The sequence below is a fragment of the Lissotriton vulgaris genome, chromosome 3_1, assembly GCF_964263255.1.
Source record: "Lissotriton vulgaris chromosome 3_1, aLisVul1.2, whole genome shotgun sequence".
Lineage (NCBI taxonomy): Eukaryota > Metazoa > Chordata > Amphibia > Caudata > Salamandridae > Lissotriton > Lissotriton vulgaris.
The window spans coordinates 2,121,917,551-2,121,942,717 of NC_141689.1; positions in this window are offsets into that span (position 1 = coordinate 2,121,917,551).

Sequence of the window (25,167 nt, forward strand, 5' to 3'; positions counted from 1 at the left end):
AGTAGTTAAATATAAAATGATTGTGCGATTGCACGTTGCAGAACAAAGATATTTTTTACCCTGACTACCCCCATGGTTTGAGTGATGCTGGTGGGTACTGTGTTGTGTTTTATCTAGGACCCCGATCAATATTGTGACCTCATGCCCCTATACGGCTATAATCAATACATATCCCTATAATGGCATACCGATCAGAGCCATATTTCAGTAACTCGTCTCTGCAGCTCATGACAGTCCATGACACAGCAGAAGCCACTTCCTTAGATTCCTAGATAGCACACCGAGTTCTTTCAACATCTCAAACCCCCCAGCAACCTGGGAAAGCCCCGCTTGCTTTGTTTTGATTAGTAATAGAACTCCTGCGAGCACTGTAAGAACGACCAGTTCTTAGTGACATCTTTATTGACGTCTTATGTCCAAAAACTTTCTTCAAACTCTGCACCTTTCAGGTATAAATATACCAACCTTGCCTTAAGCAAGCACACGGTGGTGGTGAATACTGGAGCAGATCAGCTGTCCCCTTGCAGAGCCCAGCAGATGCGAGAAGCCCACGGACGCTGCGCCTCCTTCTTGACGTGCTGAGAAAGACGCTGTCTTTTCTCTTGCCGAGAAAATCCAGCTCCGGCATTTCCAGCCTACCCTTGCGGGTAACTGGTATATCGGGTCCTGAGAGGAGATACCAGACCTTCTGCATTCTATTCCAGAGGTACGGTGCTGACTAAACCCTTAGAGAGAATTCTTGAAACAAACTCTTGGCAAAACCAACTTAACTTAAACTGCTACTTACTCCCTCCCTTGCATTAGGCTTAGGTCAGGTACACTGGGGTAGGCGTAGTTAGAAACACCAGTTGAGGTCGTTAGCCAATGTATATATGAATGTATATATTTGATTCATTTTAACTATCTTATGGCTAACAAACCATATCAATGCTTTTACAGTATTATTTCGTAATACTCCTATTACTGTACGCACTTTTCATAATAACAAGTTTTGCAATTGTGGCAATTCATTTCTCTTGCATGAGAAGGAAGACTGCTCAATAAATAATATCTTTTATTGAAAACGCCCGTCTCTCTATTCTCTGCATCCTGGTGAAAGTAAAACTGCACAACTTACTGACTGAAATAGCCGTCTATTGTTTCACACGACTCTAGAGATTGACTCTTATTCTGAGGAGCAAAGTTGTCATGTTAATGCGGTTGTCGGAAGCTGAATCCCTTCTTGTCTGAGCCAGGGAAGCTGATCACTTCCTATTCAGTCAAGAAAGTTTCCAGTGACCTCTGAGCTAGCCGGCGCAAACCTAAATTAAGTCTAACATAGTCAGTAGAGACCTAGAAGACCGCAGTCCTACGTCTACACTGCTGTTTATGTTATTCCAATGCGCAGGGCCTATAGGGAAAATAGGAACTACACTACATGGCGCCAAACGTTTGGTAAGGCGATAAAACTAATGCAAGACGTTAGAGTAACTCAGTTGTGCTTTTTCACACAGACCGTTTCTCCCGTAAATACTCCAATAGACGTCTGGAGTGGGTGAAAGGTTAAAATCCGCTGGAACTTAGTAGGAAGAGATTCCGATGTAAAGTTTCTGGTTTAGTCAACGTTGAAGGATACAGTGTTCCAAAATATTGTGCACCTAATCTTTGTTTCCTTGAAAACCTGCTCTGCAAACTTTCATTAATGCAATGTCAAATAATGGCAATAACAACGGAACCAATGAAGTCGCAGTAGACGCGAATCAACTGGGTTTCGATGTTACAGGGATTAATGAACCGGTAAACATAAGAAAAACTATAACGTTAAAACTTATAGAAAACGGACTGACATCACGAGGTGGTACAGTCATTTTCATGATAGAGGCACACGAATATCGGCAGACAGAGGTATTCTATTCTTGAAATGAAAGAAAATAGATTTCTTAAGCGCATGGCTGCCCAAGAGCGTCCCAGCGCTAGTACACACCATAAGCTTCCATGACCTCAAACAGCGGACTCAACCTCCTCTTGGAAAAAGGAATGTCTTTAGAGATTTCTGAAACTTCTGGAGGCAGGGTTCCAAGCGGAGGGCAGCAGGAAGACCATTCCAGGTCTTGGCCACATTCACAGAGAACCTCCGCCCTCCTGAGCGTGCTCTCCTCACTCTGGGGATGGTCAATAAATTGCTCCCATCGGAGCGGAGGGCACGGATGGATTTGTAGGGGCATATAAGGTCCCTGAGAATAGGGGGACCCATTCCCTGGAAAGACTTGAAGGCGATGGAAAGGGCCTTGAATTTAATTCTCTCACGGATGGGGAGCCAATGGAGAGCTCTAAGAGCGGGTTTGGCTGAGGTTCTTTTCGCCGTGCCGGTCAGTACTCTGGCCGCCGCATTTTGTACTCGCTGAAGGGAGTTAATGGCTGATTCAGGGGCACCGAGCAGCAAGGCGTTGCTATAATCCAGCCTGGACAGTATTAGCCCCTGGATCAAAAGTTTCCTAGAGCTAAAGGGCAGAAGAGGCAACACCTTCCGGACAGAGCGTAACAGACCATAGCAGATCCCTGCCACTTTCTTAGTTTGTACTCTGAACGTTAGATCGGGCTCCAGCCATACCCCCAGGCTCTTAATTTCATTCTTAGGTAGGGGCGCCTCCCCCAGACAGAGGGGCCACATGGTTTTGGGAAGGGAGGTGGAAAGATTACCCAACATCATAAGTTCCGTTTTGGACCCGTTGAGTTTCAGCCGTGATTCTGTCATCCACGCCATGATACTTGTCAGACAACACCCGAATCTTTCTGCCGCGTTTTCATGGTGGGATAGCGAGACGACAAGCTGGGTGTCGTCCGCGTAGGTCACTATTTTCACCCCGAAGGGTGAAACCACATCCTCCAGTGGGGCCATATAGATATTAAAAAGAGTCGGGCTCAACGAAGAGCCCTGCGGGACTCCACACTGGAGGGGGATCGACTCGGAGAGGTTCGTATCATCGCAGACCTGGTAGGACCGACCATTCAGAAAGGAAGATATCCAGCTTAAGGCCTGGCCGGATATTCCCATCCTAGTAAGGCGTTGAATGAGGATACCATGGTTGACGGTATCAAACGCCGCGCTGAGGTCCAGAAGGACCACAGCTGCGGAACCTCCTGCATCCAGAATGCGTCTGGCTTCCTCTACTACTACAATCAGGGCAGAGTCAGTGCCCTGCCCAGGGCGAAAGCCTGTTTGCGAGTTCTTGAGCAGGTTATGACCTTCTAGGAAGGAGGACAGCTGGCGATTGACAACCTTTTCTGCAATTTTGCTCAAGCCTGGCAACAAAGAAATTGGACGAAAATTCGCCAGGTCGTCCAGGTCAAGTCCCGCCTTTTTAGGAAGAGCCTTAACCATCGCCTTCTTCCAGCTGGGGGGTACTTCTCCGCCGCCGAAGGAGGCGTTCAGAAGGTCCGTAGCCCGCGGAGAGATGGTATGAGCAATCCGTTTAAGAATATGGATGGGCATAGGGTCAGAGGGGGAGCCACTTTTGAGATTGGCTAATTCTTTGCGGAAGTGTTCCTCAGTTATGGGAGTGATAACTTCCCACAGAGGGCTCACACCACTCACGACCTGCGTTGAGGACTCAGAGGGAGGAGCACTGAGGGGGATACTTTGTAGGATTTTTCTGACCTTATTGTCAAAGAAATGTGCAAGTTCATTGCACCGTGCTCTACTCGAGGATTGAGGCAGTGAAGGAGAGGGGGTGTTCAAGAGTTCCTTGACTATGGTAAATGTTTCTCTTGAAGAATTAGAGGCAGTCCTGATTCTCTCTTCATAAAAGGTCGCTTTCATGCGGTTACATGCTAGCTTGTATGCCCTCATGGCTTCCTGATACGGGACTTTACTATTAGTAGACCAGTCTTTACGCCAGGCGCGTTCCAGGCGTTTGCAGACTTTTCTAAGGTCGCGAAGTTCAGCTGTGTACCAAGGGTTTTTAAACCCATTACTTTTCTTGGTACTATACCTCTTGGGAAGCACCAGGTCCAGTGCTCCTAGTAGCCAGTTGTGGAAACTACAATCTGCTTCAAGGGGGTTTGAGAGGGGGGCAGGAGTAGATTGCTCCAGGGCAATGGTTAAATCATCAAGGGACAATTTAGGCCAGGGTCTATGTGAGGATCGAATAGAGCTGTTACAGTCAGACCTACATTCAGTCAAGATAGTCAAATTAAAAGGAATAAGAAAGTGGTCTGACCAGGGGAGGGGGCAAGGCGGTGAGGCCTTCAGAAATGGAATGTTAGAAATTAAAGGGTCCAGTAAGTGGCCCTTCAGGTGCGTGGGTTCATTATTGTGTAAGGACAAATTACATGCTTCAAGATCAGCTAGCAGATCAGTAGCCACCTTGTCTCCCAAGTCCTCCAAATGGAGATTAAGATCTCCTAGAAGAAGGAAATTGGGGACTGAGGCTGCCAGTGTCAGTGCTGTCTCCAGCAGGGAGCTAATGAACTGCTTGACCCCACCCGGAGGACGATAAATCAGCAGCCCTGACAGCGAGTAGTTAGGAGAGAGTTGGATGGAGAACCTCATGCTCTCTGCGTCAGAGATCATGCCATTTTCAATCCTGCAGGCTAGAGTCTCCTTATAAATTATAGCTAGCCCTCCACCTATGCCATTAGGCCTATGAAGGCACTGTATCGCGTAGCCTTTGGACAGAGAATTGACTATATCGAACTTAGAGCTGTCAGAGAGCCACGTCTCTGTAAGAAACAGAACATCAGTTTTATTATCCTGAATCAGTAGGTTGACTTCAACCGAATGCTTGACCAAGGACCGGCAATTTAATAGGGCAAAGGTCAGGGAAAAGGACGGTGGCTCTTTCTTTTTGGCGACATTACCAAACTTAGGGCAGTATGCGCACCGTCTATATGGAACGTCCGGTATGACTGGGTATCTACAGTGTTGTGTAGTAGTCGGACGGAGTGCTAACAACTCGTCCCTAGAATAGAGACGGGGACTCAATTTGTCTGTGGCTAGTAGGGTACGATCGGGCAGGGGTTTTGGCCCTAGGTTCGTACTGGCCCGGACGGGCCCAGACGGGCTTGCCTCTGGCGCGCCTCCGGCGCGCCATCGGCGCGCCCGCTGCGCCCGCCCGCTGCGCGGACGGGAAGTGGCTGCCATAAGTGAAGTGCCGGTGTGGAGAATAGCCCGAGCACTAGAGCGCTGAGCCTCCGACTACCCCCAAGATGGCGCCTAAAAAGCTCGTGCCAGGGATAAACTTTCCAGCGGCAAGCGCTACAACACACGAGTTTCACTATTACAAAATAGAGGAACCACCGGAAGAGTACGCTCCTTTCGAGGAGATTGAAATCCCATTAAAATACCAAGAGCACCTGCTCTGGTTTAAAGGCGCCCTAAAACATAATGATCACATCACCAGGCTCAGTCCACTAGGTAGACCAGGAGCAACGTGGCCGGTTCTAGCCAGCTACACACCACATCCAGACATTGATAAAATGTCAAGAGAAGAACTTTTAGCGCAGCTAAAATTACTGATTAAAATACATAGTTAGTCCAATATGTAATGCGGACTGCAACAGTCCAAACAGCTGTTAATGTTCCACAGCTGACCCCTCATCAGGGGAACACAAATAAAATTACACAACAAAACATACAATCATGTCTTGGAAAAACTCCCGCAAAACGGGAAAAAATTCCTTTTTGGTTAGCACAGAAAATTACTCAAATAGAGGCAGTATTCCCGAATACTACCCTTATTGAGAAACACAGAATTCTGACTATCTGCCTTCCAATGGGGGTCGCACCACATGTGGAGGACTGTGACACTTGGGGTACAGTCTTTGCTTCCATTTACACAAAAACACAAGGTGTTCCGTCCATGGCGATAATACCGGATGTGCTAAAACAAATTCAGAATGAATATGGTCCAGAACCTGCTTTAACTCTTGGTATGAAATTACTGAAAGACTTCAAGCAGGTCTCGGCTATATTACTAGCCAACATAAAAGGAGAAGCAGCATCTGTGGCGATCCGCCAGAAATTGAAAGAAACAGATATTACAGATCAACCAATTAAGCTTGCCAGAATCATAGAAAAATGCTATGAAGAATTAGGTAGAGATAGTTTGGGTGGGAAACCTGTAAAACCCCAACTACTAGAAAATCCTGAAAAATTATTTATTAAAAATAATCTAAACACTCCTAAAAAGAGCTGGGATGGAAATCCACTCCCAAAGAAAAAGGTTTTCCAGTCCAGAGGAAGGTCTCCTCGGCAGAGGGAAAGAACTCCGACTCGAGAACACCAGTCTCCCCAGAGGGAGCACTCTGAGAAAAGATATAACCTTAGAAATAGGGATAACTTGAAAAAGCCTGATAGATATCAAAGTATTGATACACGTCCCTCTCGATCTTTTTCGCAGAAATCGGAAAGAAGAGGGCGGTCAGACCCAAGGGAAGAGCACACCAAGTCCAAAGACAAGGAACCTGCTCAAAGTAAAAAATTACAATTCCCGAGGAAGAAGGTAGCCAGTATTAGAGTAATCGAACATGTCGAGAATACTGAGGACACAGCTGAAAAACGGAGAGTGGGCACAGACAATGCTAGACAGTGCAGCAGTACAGCAGAAATCAGCATAGCTCGCAAGATCCTGATGAGTCATCTGGAGACAGTGGACACGAATGAATACATTCAGGTAGAAACTGCAGACACCAGAGTTAGCGAACCTCATAAGATATACGAAATAACACTGCGTATAGAGGGAGATAAGACTAGAAGAATAAGGGGTCTATTTTGGGATAACCTCTCAAAAGGCTATGACATCCTGTTAGCCGAGAAAGATTGGCCTCCAGAGTTTGTCAGGGAGTGCCCTCATGGCGAAGAAATGATTATGCCTGCCTTCTCAAATCACATTCCAATTCACACTAAATATATATATGCAAGGAAATGGGCAGTAGCCCAGGCACCAGCATTATATAAAAATCATGTAGGATGGGATGAGGACTCTCCTCTTCACAAAATCCAGTTAAAAAGTCAACCGACTGCAAAAAGGCAGTACCCAATTAAGCAAGAAGCTAAAAAACAGGTCAGGGAGATTTTAGATCAACTTTAATACCAAGGGGTAATTGAAACATGCACCTCTCAAATGAACAATCCTTTGTTTCCTGTCTCCAAACCGGACGATTCGTATCGTCTAGTCTTGGACTACAGACACCTTAACTCATGTTGCAAAACATTTGCAGTGCAACATTTCCATAGTGCTGCACTAATGAATAACATAGTTCGCAAAAAATACAAAACTACATTAGACATATCTAATGGGTTCTTTTGAAAAAACATTGCACCAGAAAGTAGGTACTTAACCGCTTTCTCAATAATGGGGTCACAGAAAATTTCTGTAGGCTCCCAGAGGGATTCAAGAACAGCCCAGGACTATTCTCAGCCAGAGCAACAGAGTTACTACAAATATATGATGATGAGGCATTATCTTATGTCGATGACATCTATCTCACTGACGACGACTTGGAGACTCACTTGAAAAGGGTGAACACCATAATACTTGGGTTCGCAGCAGAGGGTTACAAATTCAACTTTAAAAAGTCACGAATTGCCCATCTAACAGTCTTATTTTTAGGATACGAATTATCAAGTGAAGGAAAAAGCCTAGCGGACAACTTCTTAGAGAAATGAGCTGTACTCCAAGCACCAAAAACGCTGAAAAACTTACAATCGATTCTAGGCTTCCTGAATTTCGTAAGAACTTACATTCTGAACTATGCAGAGAGGATTAAACCTCTCTACGAATTAATTAAACCTGATTTTAAACCAATCAACTGGACTCAAAAACACACGGAAATGTTGAGATCACTGCAAACAGACATGTTAGCAAAAACAAAATTAGAAACACGTGACAATACACACAACCTTGTAATCCGAGTCATCCCAGGAAGATGCGGATTCACGTACCTGACCTCTAATGAGGGAGAAACGGTACCAATAGCTTACAAATCACATTTGTACACACAAGCAGAAAAAACATTAAGTCTCACAGAAAATACTGTGAAGGCAGTGCAAACTGCTATAGCGAAAGAACGAGCACTAGCACAAGGCAAAAGGATCACTGTTCTCACAGCAGAATCCGCCTTCGAGGCACTATTCAGCCCAGTAAACCTGCCTACAGTGTCACTGGATCCGAAATAGATACAGTGGGAAAATTCTCTTGCTGCAGAAGACGTGAAATACCATTTCGCCCCGCACATGAAAAAACTGAATGATTTAAAATATGAAAAAGAATATCCTCTGCCAATCGAAATTCTCCCTCTAGAACAGTACTCCTGTATAATCTATACAGACAGATTTGTACAGCATTACAATGTAGAAGATAAATCCTACGATGCAGCCTGCGCGATTGTTAAAGGTCGCTGGCTCTGCGGTAAATTCAGACCGAAAATGACAAAAACTGAATCACTGAGAAAATGTTTGGCTCGGCGAGCGGAAATCAGATCTTTTAAGATGGCGCTTGAAAATGCTGAACGTGAATTCCTGACACTAATCGTGTGCGATTCGCATTCTTGCGTCAACTCCTACAATAATGATTTGCAGAACTGGGTTCAAAATGATTACAAAGACGACACAGGTGCCACAATCAAGCATAAGATGCTTTGGAAACAAGTAGTTCTTTTACAGAAAGAACTACAAAAAACTCACGTGATACACACTCTGAGTCATCGACGTGATGGTGTTCACGTTGCAGGGAATTCATTGGCTAATACAGCCACAGCGGAAGCAAGTAAACCGGCTTCCGTAGCCACAAAAAAGTGTTCAGAAAAATGCATAGACGGGGAAACCGTGCTGGCAGTAAAAACGTCTTCCAAAGGCAACTGTGCAGCACTACCCGTGAACTATCCACTCAATTATACATACGTAATTGATGCAAACTCCGTTCCTTTTGCTCGAATCCCTGGAGTGGGGGATAGGGTAATTTCAAACACGAACCGGAGAAAATTATTAATAGCAGACGCACACATGGGTGAAGGTCCAAGGCACAAACAGATGAAGGAATCTCTGACCGAATTACAATCAGTATACTGGTGGCCGGGGATGAGCCTGCACCATTATAAATTTGTAAAGAGCTGTCCAGACTGCGACAGAGACCGCAGTAACGAGTCAAGCGGAGTAATGCCATGGCCCTGTATGAAGGTAGCATAGAGCTATCTACACATGCAATCCAGCGTCCTATTAATTGTTTAAGACTACATTCACTTTAAAAATGTGGCCCCAGCGCTCGGCTGACGCCAAAACTGTTATAAAAGATTTGCGAGTCTTTATCGGCACATGCGCAATTGCCATGCTTCATTCTGACCAGGGTCCTGCTTTTACTCTCGAGCTTATAAGGAGGCCATGACCAGCATGGGCATTGGATTGCGATTCTCTTGTCCATTTCATCCTGAGGGAAATAGCGTAGTGGAAAGAAAAAACCGAGACATAAAGCAATCTATAACAGCAAAGGTATTAGGTTCGGGTGATGGGTGGGTCAAACATTTAATAAGTGTCCAACGTAGTCTTAACAACCTGCCAAGAAATTCTCTAAAAGGTTTCAGCCCGTACGAACTATTGTTCGGAACTAGAATGCATGTTCAGGACTTAGATAGTCTTGCTTCAGTGGTAGAAGATAAGAATAAAGACTTTGATATCAAAGATCGTTTGACTGTTTTACAGGACTTAAATGAAACAAGAAAAGCCCTGAGCAACATAAAGTTAAAACAACAGCCAACCACCACTGAAGACACACCACCTGTCCCAGCAAGACCTGTCTGGATTCCAAAGATTGGGGATCTGGTCAGAGAGAAATTAGCGGTGAAGAAGGAATTTGGGCCTTCTTACAGAAAAGCAGTACCTGTCTTAGCAATCAACGGAACAAGATCAGTAGTATTACCACCCCTTGCTGGTAAAAAGGAGAACAGAGTTGTATCAACCGACCTGGTAAAACCACAATCATGTGGCCTATAATCAATAGCAGGCCCAGTGGACTCCCAAGAAGTAACAGAATACCCAAATTTGCAAGCATCCAAGAGGTTCAAACTGAAAGACGAATCACATTTGATAAACCTGCAGTGAATAAAAAAGGACTATGCAGAAATGCCATGGAACTTGTGCCCCTTGAAATACACATTGAAACAGTTTGTCATGAAATACCAGTCTACAATGATGTGGCATCAGAATGTGCTAATGAAAGCCAAATGGGAAAAACAATTCCAACAATCGACTGAACTGCATCTGGCTACTTCATCAACTTCGACAACTTTTCTGAAGATCAAAGCGACCCTGAAGTGACGCCAGAAACAAAGACTTTTAAAGAAAAAGCAACAGAACTCTTTCATCAACTTAAAGAAACCTATCTTATCTCCCCATGGTTAGAATTTTGAATTGGGCTAGGTGTATTTTTCCTCCTGCTTTGCTCATCATGGTACTTTGTTTGGGAAAATACAGTTCAATTGACACAGCAAGTCAGAACATCAACTTAGTTCTGAAACCTCACAGATCATCCCACGTCAAGAAAAGAGAACTATCATCAGTAAATGTCACAGCCATTCCAATACCCGGCGGGGTAGTTTGGGACAAGACAGACTATGAAATATATGGCCCGGTCGAGATCTTGAAATATCCACACCAGTTTAAGGTTTCATTAAGTGACTTTGTAAAATCAAGTACATTCTCTGATGATTGGGACTTTAAAAGTATAAATGATATGATGTCGGATTTGGTGTTGTCAGCAAAATTTACAGAACATGATTATTTACAAGGTTCATCTAATTATGAACAGATGTACTGTTTTTCACATTACGCAGACTACTATTCACATAAATCTGCCCAACCTAGAAATGTTTTTAAATATAACCAATGGGAACATTGTGCTACTCCACCTAAAGGCAGTTCAATAACATTCTATGAGAAATTCCAATACTTCTCAGGATTTAACACGAGTAATGCAGAAACATTTTATTATAAACTGTTTGAAAAAACAGGGACAAAAACCATGCTGACAAATACTAAATTGATATATTCGGAAGCATTTTATGAAAAAATGATTACATTTGGTTTTGATTTCTGGAAAAATAACATTGAAACAAAAACCATCTGGGGTACAAAAGATTGGCAGGTACAAGGCCAAGAAGCATTATTTCGAGCCTGCATGATCCCAGAACAAATAATGTTCTTGAATGACACAATTCAACAAACAACCTGTCTTGGCCTATCTAAGATTAAAGACCTTAACAAACCGTCTATTCCAAAGCCAATACCTGATAATGCAACCACAGATTGCCTTGAATGGCTACAAACATCCACACTGGCACAAATTAAGCAACACTTGTCTTTACTTAAAGATGGTGCTGACTTGCGCGATTTCATTATGGGACCACGCAAACAGCGTCAAAAACGTTTCATAGCGGCCAGCATATATGCGGCGTACAAGGAGGCTTGGAAAGAAACTCAAATTGAAACAGCCGAGAAAATATGAGAAATTGATCATATTAATTTGGAAAAATAACTTTCTGCTGTGGACAATGGGTTAATGACTCTGTCTTCCAGAATATATTCACTGGACAGTATTGTATCATCTGCTATTGATATAATAGACCAGGACTTGCTAATGTTACAACATGGCCAGTCCCAATTACGTTCTATTGTACATCTAGGCTGGGCGTTGCAAAATCTTCGTTCAGGCTATGTGCCATGGTGTTTAATCAACACAACGTCATTGTTTTCCATCTTTAACCTTACTGATAAACAAATCAGTTTGGCACAGAAATGAGCAGACTATACAATCCTGAGCATCTAAAAAACTTGAGAGATTACCATTGACAATGTCAGAAAGACCTGTCATTGAATGGATAATACACGGGATTATCACAATTCCGATAACAACTTTCCAATGTAAAAATTGCCTTGAATATATACCGGCAGGCCAGTATGAAAAGTTGGGTAAAGGATACATTAAGTCATCATGGAAATTACCTTATACACACACATGTTATAGTGACAACAACAAAAATGTATTTATTAGTGGTAATGAGTGTAAACATTCACTAAGCGGTATTCTTTTGTGCCAAGGTATTAACTTACATGGGGCCTGTGAGGGTACTTCAGACAACTTTTCATGCCACCAACATGGCACACCTGCAGTACAAATAGAGCCATTCTTTAGGCAACTTTCTAACGGGAGTTACGTTCTAATAACGGATCACAGCTGTTGTGGCTTGGTGCCAGGGAAAGCATATCTCTTAAGCGTGAGTTCCATGGTCACTTGCTGTATGCAAGCAATGTATCCAAATGGCCCTGGAGACTCAGTGGCTCCGATTTGGCCTAATTTGAATATCTCTTCTATACGAATTGATATTTTAAGCAGAATAAAGTCTGTACTTTTGCAGACAACAGTGCCCATCTCGTCATCAAAAGAGACGTATGATCTCCAAGTTGCAAGGACGGCGGCAGAGATATATGCACTTTTATCAACAAATTGCCCGGTGCATTTCAAAGAAATGCTCAGCCAAATACTAAATATGTCGAATGCCAGTGGTATCTCGAATGTATTTAAGACAGTTTTTTCGGGACTGTTAACACCATTTGAAGTGGTCCTGGGTATCTTTCCAAATTTTGTATATTCGATTTTTGGCGGCGTACCACTACTTTTGGGACTCGTAGCAGGTATTTTATTTTTGACTCTCCTGCTCCGATATGGCAAACCAAAACGCAGACATGACTCCGGCACGGATGGAAGAAACGATCCTAGCAATACGCTACCGGGACCGCATAACTAAAGTCCTTGGGATAGCCCGGCTATGAGATCTGAATATGACCTGGTTTCTTTCATTCAGACCTATTTGGCAGACCTGCATCTTACCTGTGCTTCGATGTATGCTATGCGGAGAGGAATGCCTGTTAGACACCTGTCTTGCACTACCATCAGCAATACCAATGGACGTCGATACTTTGCTAAGTCCAGTAACGGCTCATGCATCGTGTTGTCCCCAGCGGTTACCAATCCTGATGACGGCATTCGTTGAGACTCCTGCACTACGACTAGGTGGTGGCAGTGAAGCAAGAAATGAAAGCAGCATCACCTAGGTACGACCTACTGTGAGCATTGCTGATCCTGAAATCGATTATAGCAATCATTCTCACAACTGCCAAGTTACAGCATTATCGAACTTGGTCGAACTGTCACCTGTATATATAGACCAATTCTTTGCGAGCCTGTCTGAAATGATGTTCTCCCCTGAACAAAAACAATAACTTTTTGGAAAAACATTCCGGCAGACAGCGTTCCCATGAACTCTGAATTCGGCCTTCAGCTTTGATAAACAAAAAGCTACTGAAAAGCGTTTTGAACTACTTTTTCCCCGCTCACCATGAAATTAATGTTTCCAAAATATTTACCTTTTTTCTGGCACACGTCCTTTGCTTAAAGTAGAACTATTCATAAAGAACAGAGCTTCTATTTTTAGTAGATCTAGAGACAAAAGTTTACCTTAGCCTCTATCACAATTTACAGCAAATTGTATTTATATGTGATGAAATAGTCTCGCCCTTCTTTTCTGTATTTAGAGACTTTTTCATGTGTAAATCTTCGCAGAATCATTCAAATAATTACATATGCAATATTTTTGAATGATTACTATGCTTGATAACATACAGTACCAATTCATTTCCATGTATTTCAAGTACACCATTTAGTTTTTAGTAATTTGATGGACATAAATTCGTGGAGTGGGTGTTGTGTTTTATCTAGGACCCCAATCAATATTGTGACCTTATGCCCCTATATGGCTATAATCAATACATATCCCTATAATGGCATAATGATCAGAGACATATTTCAGTAACTCGTCTCTGCAGCTCATGACAGTCCATGACACAGCAGAAGCCACTTCCTTAGATTCCTAGATAGCACACCGAGATCTTTCGACATCTCAAACCCCCCAGCAACCTGGGAAAGCCCCGCTTGCTTTGTTTTGATTAGAAATAGAACTCGTGCGAGCACTGTAAGAACGACCAGTTCTTAGTGACATCTTTATTGACGTCTTATGTCCAAAAACTTACTTCAAACTCAGCACCTTTCAGGTATAAATATACCAACGTTGCCTTAAGCAAGCACACGGTGGTGGTGAATACTGGAGCAGATCAGCTGTCCCCTTGCAGAGCACAGCAGATGCGAGAAGCCCACGGACGCTGCCCCTCCTCCTTGACGCGCTGAGAAAGACGCTGTCTTTTCTCTTGCCGAGAAAATCCAGCTCCGGCGTTTCCAGCCTACCCTTGCGGGTAACTGGGATATCAGGTCCTGAGAGGAGATACCAGACCTCCTGTATTCTATTCCAGAGGTACGGTGCTGAGTAAACCCTTAGAGAGAATTCTTGAAACAAACTCTTGGCAAAACCAACTTAACTTAAACTGCTACTTACTCCCTCCCTTGTATTAGGCTTAGGTCAGGTACACTGTGGTAGGCGTAGTTGGAAACACCAGTTGAGGTCGTTAGCCAATGTATATATGAATGTATATATTTTAATCATTTTAACTATCTTATGGCTAAGAAACCATATTGATGCTTTTACAGTATAATTTCGTAATACTCCTTTTACTGTACGCACTTTTCATAATAACAAGTTTTGCAATTGTGGCAATTCATTTCTCTTGCATGAGAAGGAAGACTGCTCAATAAATAATATCTTTTATTGAAAATGCCCGTCTCTCTATTCTCTGCATCCTGGTGAAAGTAAAACTGCACAACTGACTGACTGAAATAGCCGTCTATTGTTTCACACGACTCTAGAGATTGACTCTTATTCTGAGGAGCAAAGTTGTCATGTTAATGCGGTTGTCGGAAGCTGAATCCCTTCTTGTCTGAGCCAGGGAAGCTGATCACTTCCTATTCAGTCAAGAAAGTTTCCAGTGATCTCTGAGCTAGCTGGCGCAAACCAAAATTAAGTCTAACATAGTCAGTAGAGACCTAGAAGATCACAGTCCTACGTCTACACTGCTGTTTATGTTATTCCAATGCGCAGGGCCTATAGGGAAAATAGGAACTACACTACAACTGAGTCTGAAAGCTCTCTGGCCTCCATTAACCAGGTCCAGGGTCAGTGCTCTGTCCTCTAAAGGTATATGGTAATTGGTATAATTCTAATAGGTAAGAAACAAGGAGTGAGAAAGTCACCCTTTTTAACCTGATCACCCCCATTTTTGCTTGATACTGGTGGTAACTGACTCATACTGTGCCCTGGGCTCTGCTTACCAGACCTAAGATCAGTGCTCTGATTATAAGGTGTATGGTAATTAGGTTTCGAGTCCCTAGCATATAATAGGGCATGTAGGCTTTGAGGTCCAGGAGATCTAATGCATTTAAGTGTGCACTACTGCAGTGCACGCTGCCATTTTTAAGTCAGAACTGCTTTTCAGGCTGCCTCTACATTGAACGTTTTTTTAATTCGACTTTGGAATTAAAGGTACTTCCAAAGCCTCAATATACCTTATTGCTACATATATGTCACCCCTGAGGTCGCTCAGAGGAGCCCCAGGGGTAAAGTGCATGTAACTATAAGCATTTTTTTATAAGCCCCGGTGAGCGAAAAACTGTCAATTTCGTTTTCCCCATTGTTGAAAACTAGCTCCATAGATTAACATGAGAATATGTTATTTAAGTATAAATATTGACAAGAGCGAGCTAGAAATGTCTTTCAAAGACTCATATTTACAGTTATGATGAATCCAACAACTTTATACTGTTAGATTTATAATAACGATTTCAGAAAGGTAGTTATAGAACTTTCTTTTCTGTAAGCCAAAACCCAGCCTTCCAGCTGCCCTCACCTGATTGGCAAGCCAAGCTCTCCTAATGAGGTGTGAAGTGGCTTGCTAAAGAGACAAAGGATTTCCTGTGGGTGTACGGTTGCAGAAGTAAAAGGCAGGATGGGGGTGGAGTAGCCAAAGTGGTCTTCAAAGGAAAAATGACACTTTAGGACAGCACATGCTGACCCCCACGACCTGCACCCCCAGCCACACAACAGCCCTTATAAATAGATTAGTGAAGGGTCTGGAAGGGGAGTGTTAGAGAATCGTAGCCACACGAGTGGGTTGGCTTAGCCATATCTAAATCTTCAGGAGAGACTTTCTCTATGTTGGATTCTGGCAGAATAGTGCTTTTCAAGAAAAGAATATGCCACACTTTGGAGTAAGTGGTCATACCTGAGGGCAGTACCATGCATCCCATCAGTCAGGGGTGGCCCCCTGTTTGACACCCAGGAACACAGAATAAATATAGGAGAGTGGACATGCATCTCAGATCTGCTGCCTGAAACAAGTATTGCCCTTCTGATACCCTGATCACACCTAAAGGACTGTACTCTGAAGAGCTGCACCTGCGGCACAATCTGGTACTTCATTCCTGAGGACTTTGCCTGGCTTCATTAGGATTAAGGAGTGGGCTTCCTGTAAGCCTCAAGTTAATGGAGCCCACCTGCATCATCTCAACCAACATGTCCCGATCCTGGAGTGCATCCACTGGACTTTTAAGGATTTGGCAAGTTGTATTGTGAGAATTGTAGTCCCAACATCCCAAGGACCATCTCAGAGCGTCTAAACATTTGGATTGGTATTTTTATACTCTTTGACCTCACAAAAAGGAATTCCAGGAAGACGTTCCAGATGTTTTGAGCAAAGTTTTTAAAAAGCTCTATATGTTAACCAGGTGCATTGTGGGAGTTGCAGTACCAGACTCCAAGAGGCAAACCAGAGCATCCAAACCCTTGGCCAGTTTGGATCACAACTTTCTTGCATCAAGAAACACTCCTGGAAGTAAGTGTGAAGAACCCTTGACTTTGTCCCGGCCAGCATGAACTTGTATAACCCTTTGAGCCCTATTTGCATCAATGCACAAGTTTTACTTTTAATCTTTAAAAAATTGTATTTCTGGTTCACTACATTGGATTTTTGCCATTTTGGTGCCTATTTGTTCATACAAATATAACCTATTTGTATGAATTGGTGTTGGATTTTTTATTGTGTATTGTGCCTTACTTATTTAATGTATTGGTGTTTTTAAATGCTTTACACACCTGTCTCCTAAGTTAAGCATGCCTGCTTATTGCAAGCCACCAATGGTTGTGCAAGGGAATACTTTAGAGATACCTTGACTAAACTGCGATTTTGGCCTTATTACTTGTGGTAATTTCCTAATTAGACCTACTAAAAAACACTTTCCAACACAACCCATCAGAAAGTCCTTAGTATATGGTAGGGCATCTAGGTTGAGGGACCTCATTAGATCAATGCACTCATGTGTGCACTGTTGTGATGTTGGGTGTCATATTGAAGCCAGTCCTGCCTTACAGGCTGGCTTCGAAATAAAACTGTGTCCAAATTCAACTTTGGAATTAAAAGTACTTCTAAAGTCCAAAACTACCTTTTTACTACATTTAAGTCACTCCTAAGGACTGCCCGAGGTGCACCCTGGATAGGATGCATTGTTATAAAAAAAACAGGGACAATATAAAATAGGTTTTATATTCCTTGGTAAAGAAAATTAGCCAAAATTAGCCAAAGTCGATTTTCTCTACGAAGTGCTGCTAGCCCCATAGGCTAACATGGGAATGCTTTATTAAAGTTAATAAAGTCTAACAATTGATTGGAGATAGCTAGACATTTCACTCAAAGTATAAAAATAATGGTTTCAATCAATCCAACAACTTGCCATGGTTGTATTAATTATAGCTATTGCAGGAAAGTAGTTTTTAAAACGTACTATTCTGAAGATACCTAAAACAGCCCTGTAGCAGTCTCTTCTGATTGGTCAGCTTTTTTTACAACTTGAGCCAAGCCGCTACCTTAGTAGGTGTGAAGATACCTGGGACTGCAACAATACAGACATTTAGTGGGATGAGATTTGCTTCCTGGAAAAGTCACGGAGAGGAAGGAAGCCGGGGAGTTTACATCAAAGGCAGGAAAACATTTGTTATAGCACCCAGGCCAGCCCCACTTCCTTGATGCCCAGCCAGCTGGGAGCCCATTCACATTGGTTAGAAGAGGGGCTGGTAGGGAAGTGTAGTCAGATGTTAGCCACACCTCTGAGTTGGGTTATAAACACCAAAAAGATAATTTTTCCATTTAGATTTTTGTGATAACTGTGCATTCTGGGTCAAAAATATGCCACACTTCACAGGAACTGGACACCGGAGAGGGCAGTAGCTGTGCCCGTATTAATTGGAGTGTCCACCTCTTCTGCCAGCCCAGCATGGAGGATAAATATGGGAGATCTGCAGGAGCTCTTCAGATCATTCCTAGAACATCAGAAGACGGACTGCCTTGCTGGACCCCTCGACTGAACCACAGAAGGCTTGCACTTTGAAGGACTGCACTTGCTGCACTCACAATACTCCACAAAAAAAAGGACTGTGCCTGACTCAAGACAAAAGGAGTGGACTCCCTGATCAGCAACAGGTACAACAGAACTGGAAGAAGTCAACTGCCAAGCCAAAGAGAGCATCACCAAAGCTCAGAAGGTGCAGCTTGATTGTTCCTGGACTGTGCAGATTCATTGTGGGGAATTGAATCTGAGCCCCCAAGCGACAATCCAAAGTCTCTGGAACCTTTACTAGTACTACTGGACCCTTGTTTTACACAAAAGGAAACAATACACCTCAATAGCTAAAGGTTTGGAAACTTGCTGCAAAGTTTGGCAGAAAAGCTCAAGGAGGAGACTGGCTAAACTTTGAGAGTCAGGTCGCAAACATCGACTTGCCGATCAGATGGACCTTGCTTACATTTTTCATACTGTTCCTTTGGAGCAAAATCAGATAATCAACTTAAAAGAGGCAGTTTAGAAATACATAGGTCTCTGAAAGATTGTGGATTGTTAGTTGGGGTGGATGGTAGACCAGCAATAGTAATACTGTCGCTATTCTTGTTAGGTCCAGTAAAGGTTTCAGTCATTTAAAAGCAGAGCTCAACCTCTAGTAGCTACTGCACAAAGCACCCCGGCTTAACTTGAGAACATAATTAAACCACCAAGACAGGTGGTAAAAAGTCAAAAACACAATGCAATACAAATCTCACTCTAATTTATAAAAATAGAGAATACTTTAATGAACATAATGACACAAAAAAAACTAACATTGAATAAGGGAAACTTGGGATTTGAGTTTTTAACGTTTTAGATGAAATTATAGATAAAAAGCTTTAAGCATGAACTGGTTGCTCTTGATAAGTAACTATAGTCTTCAAACAGTGATGGATGGAATGCTAGAAATATTCTCAGGCATTGGAAATTACTCTGGCCACATCCCAGTCCATCGTTATTTTACACACCATGCCACCTCACTTTAAACCAGCCATATGCAAATCAGCCTTTACCCTTGTTCAGCCTAGCCTGAACTGCCAGGCCTGTTCTGCCCTGAACCTGGACAGAAAAAAATGTAGGACCGGTTTCACCCTAATTACATTCCATTAGCCAGGTAAAGCTTTGTTAAAAGCAAACATTTGAATGTTTTATTTAAAATGTGACACTAAAATATATGTTGCAGTTGGGCTAAAATCACACTATCCCAGTTTAAACATACATTACTGACACATTGAGCTCATATGTTGCAGACATGTCCACCCTCCAGCCCAGGAAAAAGGCAAAATCAATGTCAAAGAAGTGAAAGAGTGTACAACCATGTCCTGATCTTTAAATCTTGCAGGAAGTAGTGGCTGAACCAGAAGTTTATTGAATCCTTAGCACTACATTTGCAATCAGAACTGCTGTTGGACACATTTCTGTGAAAATGGCTCCTTGTAGTACACAATTAACAACTACAATAGGATGTTACAGCCAACATTTTCAGCAGTCCTCAGCCAGGTCCTGATGTTATGCTCTTATGCCACATCCAATATCTATCACATAATACTGCATGCACTAAATAATATTAAGCAGGATTTTACTGGTTTGGGCAGCATATTACATGTTATTGGTGCCGTAGATGGAACCCACATTGTATTGGTGCCACTTGATGACCAGGAGAAAGCCTACGGCAAGAAAAGCATTACCACTCTATGAATGAGCAGTTGGTTTGCATAGCAGATCTCTTTACAACCAGTGTGTGTGTGTGCACAAGATTTCACGCCTTCACTTATGATTCAACAGTGCTACGCAACAGCTCCGTATGCCACCACATTGCGGACCTAGCACCAAGTAGGACCTGGTTTATTGGTAAGTGTTACAATGTGCGTTGCAGCAAAATATTTTAGGAAAGTTGGTGCCTTCCAGACAAAATTTCACTAAGGTTTGCTTTTGTAATTCTGTGTTACAGGGTGTTCAGCTTATCCTATCTGCACATGGCTTTAAAAATCCCTGAGAAACACACCAATGCCAGTGAAAGTCGTCTTAAATGAGGCCCATGTATAAACAAGGGAGACTGTGGAGTAGGCTTTTGCACTCCTGAAATCCCAGTTTCAGGGTCTAGAAAAGACTGTAGGGGCCCTCCTCTCCTATCCTCTGGACAGATTCTAGATTGCTGTGCTATGTTGTATGCTTCACAACATTGTACTGCAGTGAAACACCCTGTTAAATCCAGATGATCACTACTAGTGGGAACTCTAGGGTATATTTGTGAGATGTGTTAGCAGGATGAAAGTGATGAGGATGAAGACACTGACCTTGTTGAAAACACTTTGGATGGTAAGTTATTTTTAATATTAATATACTATGTAAATGTTTAAAATCCAATATAGACATATCCTCTTTTAGAATGTATGCAAATAATTCTTCAATTACTTTATAGGTTCTTTTGTAACAAGATCAAAAAATATGTCTTTTTAAAAAAAAATGTATGAGAGTACATTAGTATATTGAAAAAAATCTGTGCGTTCTGCTTCATCGCCTCAGATTGTTTGCCATTTGTTGGACCCTATATTTGCTGGGTTTAGAACTATGTGAACTTCACCCCTTGCTAACCAGAAGTAAAGGGCATGTGCTCCTCCTTTAAACATGGTAAAATTAGCTTGTTCCTGATTGGCACATTTGAATTCCCTCGTATGCCCCTAATATGTGGTGTACAAAGTGCAACCCAGGCCTGGGAGTGAAAAGTCACTAATGGACTTTAGCACTGTGACAGTGCTAACATGGACCCACGCCTACCTTGTGTAGCCTGATTGCTATAGTGGAAACTGGAAACCCAGCAGTGAAACATGTCAAAATAACCATTGTTACAGGTAAAAACCTCCCTTTCAAATATTGGTCCTTCACTAGGCCTTGGCATTTTCAAAGCAGGGTTCATTGTATTTTAAGGATGGGATAGGAAGACAATTAATATAACCAGTGTCTCACAGTGATAAGTCTCAAAATGCTATTTTCACTGCGGCCAGACTTGCTGCCTCCTGTAGAAAATCAGAGAATGGGTTAAAGTACTAATACTACTATCTCAAGAGCGGAACCAGCTAGAAAAATAATGAAACCACTATTTTTCCTTTTCCTGGATCTTGCCTGCATTTTGCCCGCATCTGCCGCCTTGGACCCCAGGTGGGACGAGGGTCCCAGAGGTTGCTGCTCCTCTTTCGCTGCTTTTCTGCCGCCACCTGCACACTCTGGGGTGGACTCCAACCCCCAGAGTGCAGCGCAGGACCACACAGCTGCCACGAGTGAGGAAGAGGCGTGGCCAATGTGCTCATAGCGCAGCAACTCCACCCTCAATGCGGGGAACTTTCCTGGATCTTGCCTGTATTTTGCCTGCATCTGCCACCGTGGACCCCTGGTGGGTCCCAGGGGTTGCTGCTCTTCTTTTGCCGCTGTTCTCCCGCCACCTGCACACTCTGGGGTGGACTCCATCCCCCAGAGTGCAGTACAGGACCACAAAACTGCGCGGTTGAGGGAGAGGCGGGGCCAACGCACTCATAGCGCAGCCTCTCCCCCGCGACGCATGGAACTTTCCTGGATCTTGCCTGCATTTTGCCCGCATCTGCCGCCGTGCACCCCTTGTGGGATGAGGGTCCCAGGGGTTGCTGCTCCTCTTTCGCCGCTGTTCTACCACCACCTGCACACTCTGGGGTGGACTCCATCCCCCATAGAGCAGCGCAGGACCACACAGCTGCCCCAAGTGAGGGAGAGACGGGGCCAACGTGCTCATAGCGTAGCCTCTCCCCCATGGCGCGGGGAACTTTCCTGGAACTTGCCTGCATTTTGCCTGCTTCTGCAGCCGTGGACCCCTGGTGGGACGAGGGTCCCAGGGGTTGCTTCTCCTCGTTCTGCTGCCACCTGCACACTCTGAGGTGGACTCCATCCCCCAGAGTGCAGTGCAGGACCACACAGCTGCTGCGTGTGAGGGAGAGGTGGGGCCAACGCGCTCATAGCCAGCTTCTCCGCCCATGACGCGGGGAACTTTCCTGGATCTTGCCTGTATTTTGCCAGCATCTGCGGCCGTGGACCCCTGGTGGGACGAGGGTCTCAGGGGTTGCTGCTCCTCTTTCGCTGCTGTTCTGCCGCCACCTGTACACTCTGGGGTGGACTTCATCCCCCAGAGTGCAGCTCAGGACCACACAGCTGCCGCCAGTGAGGGAGAGGTGGGGCCAATGCTCTCATAACGCAGCCTCTCCCCGCGACGCGGGCGCTTGCCGGGCAAAGCCCGGGCCAAGGGCGGGCCCGTTTGAGCCTGTTCGAGATGGCGAGAGGCCTTGCTGGGCCCCCCTCTTATCAGACTATATTGGAAAAGGTTAGCGCTGTTTAAATGGTTTAGTTTTCCTTGAGTTGGCGTCTAGCCCCCATATTTGCAGTACCAGGCTTTGTTCTCTATTTGAACCTAAGGACCTGTCCAGATGGCCGCTAATGGGGGAAGGGGGAGGAACTCTGCTTTTGGAGGCTCAGTGGTGGCCACTTTGGACCAATTTTTGGTAAGAGCCACATCGGTATTGGCTCATGAAATCGCCTTGACCAAGCAGCGCTTATCGCTAGATCCTCTGGCTACGAAACTATCGTCCCTGGGTGACCTAAGGTATGCAAGGTCACCTGTGCAGCAAACTACCAGGAGTGATAACCCGACTGCAGAGCTCGGGGGAAACCATCGCGCCTCGCTGAGCACGAACAACCTTGTTAACCTACTCACAGTAATGGAGCATGTTATGGCTACAGAGCCTGCTGTTGTGCCTCCTAGAGTTTTTACTTGTGACTCACCGTCTCGCCCCTTGACTAGATCTGCATGTAATTCACTCCAGCAAATTGCAGCCCACCCACTGGCACCAGCTACAAAATGAAAGCAGGACGGGGCAACGCAGAGGAACAAAAATCCCAAAAATCGGAAACTCCAGAAACCCCCTAGAACTGGCGTGAGGGAGCCTGTTATAATTCCATTGGGGGTGGAGACCCTGACACCACTGTGTTTGAGGGGCCTGTCAGGCCCAAATTTAACAGAGGCATGCCCTCCACGAGGTGACGTGGACTTATTGGCAAAAGTGGGAGCCCTCTTCACAGCAACTCTTTGTCCGCTCCTTGACAGACTCTCCCTTACAGAGGAAAAACTCCTGCATATTGAAACTTCCTTGGTCTTGAATAAATCAACCAGTAATCTCCTGGGGGGGGCAGCCGTGCTCAGCTGATACAATTCCCACCCCAGCACACATCCCCCCAGTTCCCAATGGTTTAATACCTGCACTGCCAAGCAATCAGATACTATCCACTACCAGGGGGATAGCAGAGTCAGGTCCCCTTGAGAACCTGGGCAGCACACCCTACGGGGAGCGAGACTGTAATGCATTTCCAGGCCAAGTATCTTCCACTGAGGAGGATGGTTCAGCACAGGTCTCTAGGAGGAAAGATAAATCGGTCATTCCGCAGAGACCCGTGCTATTTTCCAATCTCTCTTCTATAGATTTGCCACCGGAATCAATGCTGTATGTTGTTGTCTTAGCAGGCGCCCCTGGGCTGGCCCATGGCAAGTAGGAATCATACCCTGGCCTTAAAAACAAATGTACCCACTGGTTAAACCTTAATAGACCACTTCCATTGCAGGTACATAGTGAAATCTTGTTTGCTCGAAGGGTTAGCTGGGTGGGTCAGTGCAAGAAGGACATTGAGGGCGATTGTATTCTGATTAATTTCAGGGACTGCCAGGTGGTTAAATTCATATGCATTTGGCAGTTGATAAGGGCTGTCTCATGGATAAGGTCCTTTCCCCTAACATATTTTTACCCCCTCTCCCACCTTATCCTTTTTCAGATAGTTGGGGCCAATGTGGACTAAGTAGGGATTGTTTACCACAGGTGGGAAGACAAAACACCAGCCATGCCAATTATGAGGCTCCATCTTCTTACCTTAGACCATGTTGACTGACTTACTCGGTGCTGTCAAGTCCCACGATCAGATGAGGGAGACATGCACAAAGCCCAGTTAGTGCCATTGAAGAGGGCTCAATCAGTTGAGCTCAATGATAGGGGAGTTCATGATGATAGTAAGGGGGCTACAACCCACAATCCAACTGGAATGGCAGGGAATTTGCAAATGATTACCGCTAACCAGGGAGAAGCTACCCGCCCTTCGTATTCCATAGGAATTAACACGGGCCTTGAAAAGGTGGTGTACGAAAACCCCTTTTTGAGAAGCATTGATTGGGTTCATTTAGAGGATGCTGAAGGGGAAATAGCGACTCAGTATGAGTCTAGACCTGAAATTATGAAATCACAGAGAACTAGTGCAGCTCCCTCACCAGGGTTGAGGATACTATCATGGAATATAGCAGGCCTCAAAGCAAAAATGGACATTCCTGAGTGGGGAGAATGTATTGACTTATATGAGATCTGTCTATTCCAAGAGACTTGGGCCCTGGAGTCGATGCACAGATCTGGGTTTGCCACCTACAGTAAACTGGCCACTCAGGGGCCAGGAGGCAGGCCTTCCGGAGGATTGCGTATCTGGGTCGCCACACATCTTGGCTGTTCAGTTAAGCTGATAGACACCCACACCCCCAACATTCTATGTGTAGTCCTCTCCCTTAATAATTCCCCCAAGCTGGCAATTATTAATGTATATTCTCGCCCCGTTAAGCACGGGCAGACTGCGCAGACGTTGGACTGCCTGACTGCCTTCCTCACTATGATAGCTGATCAAACCTTTCTTATCATTGGAGGGGACTATAACTCACACTTTGAGCCTTTAAATGGGCTATCTAGTCTCATAACGAGTGACGAGGACGCCT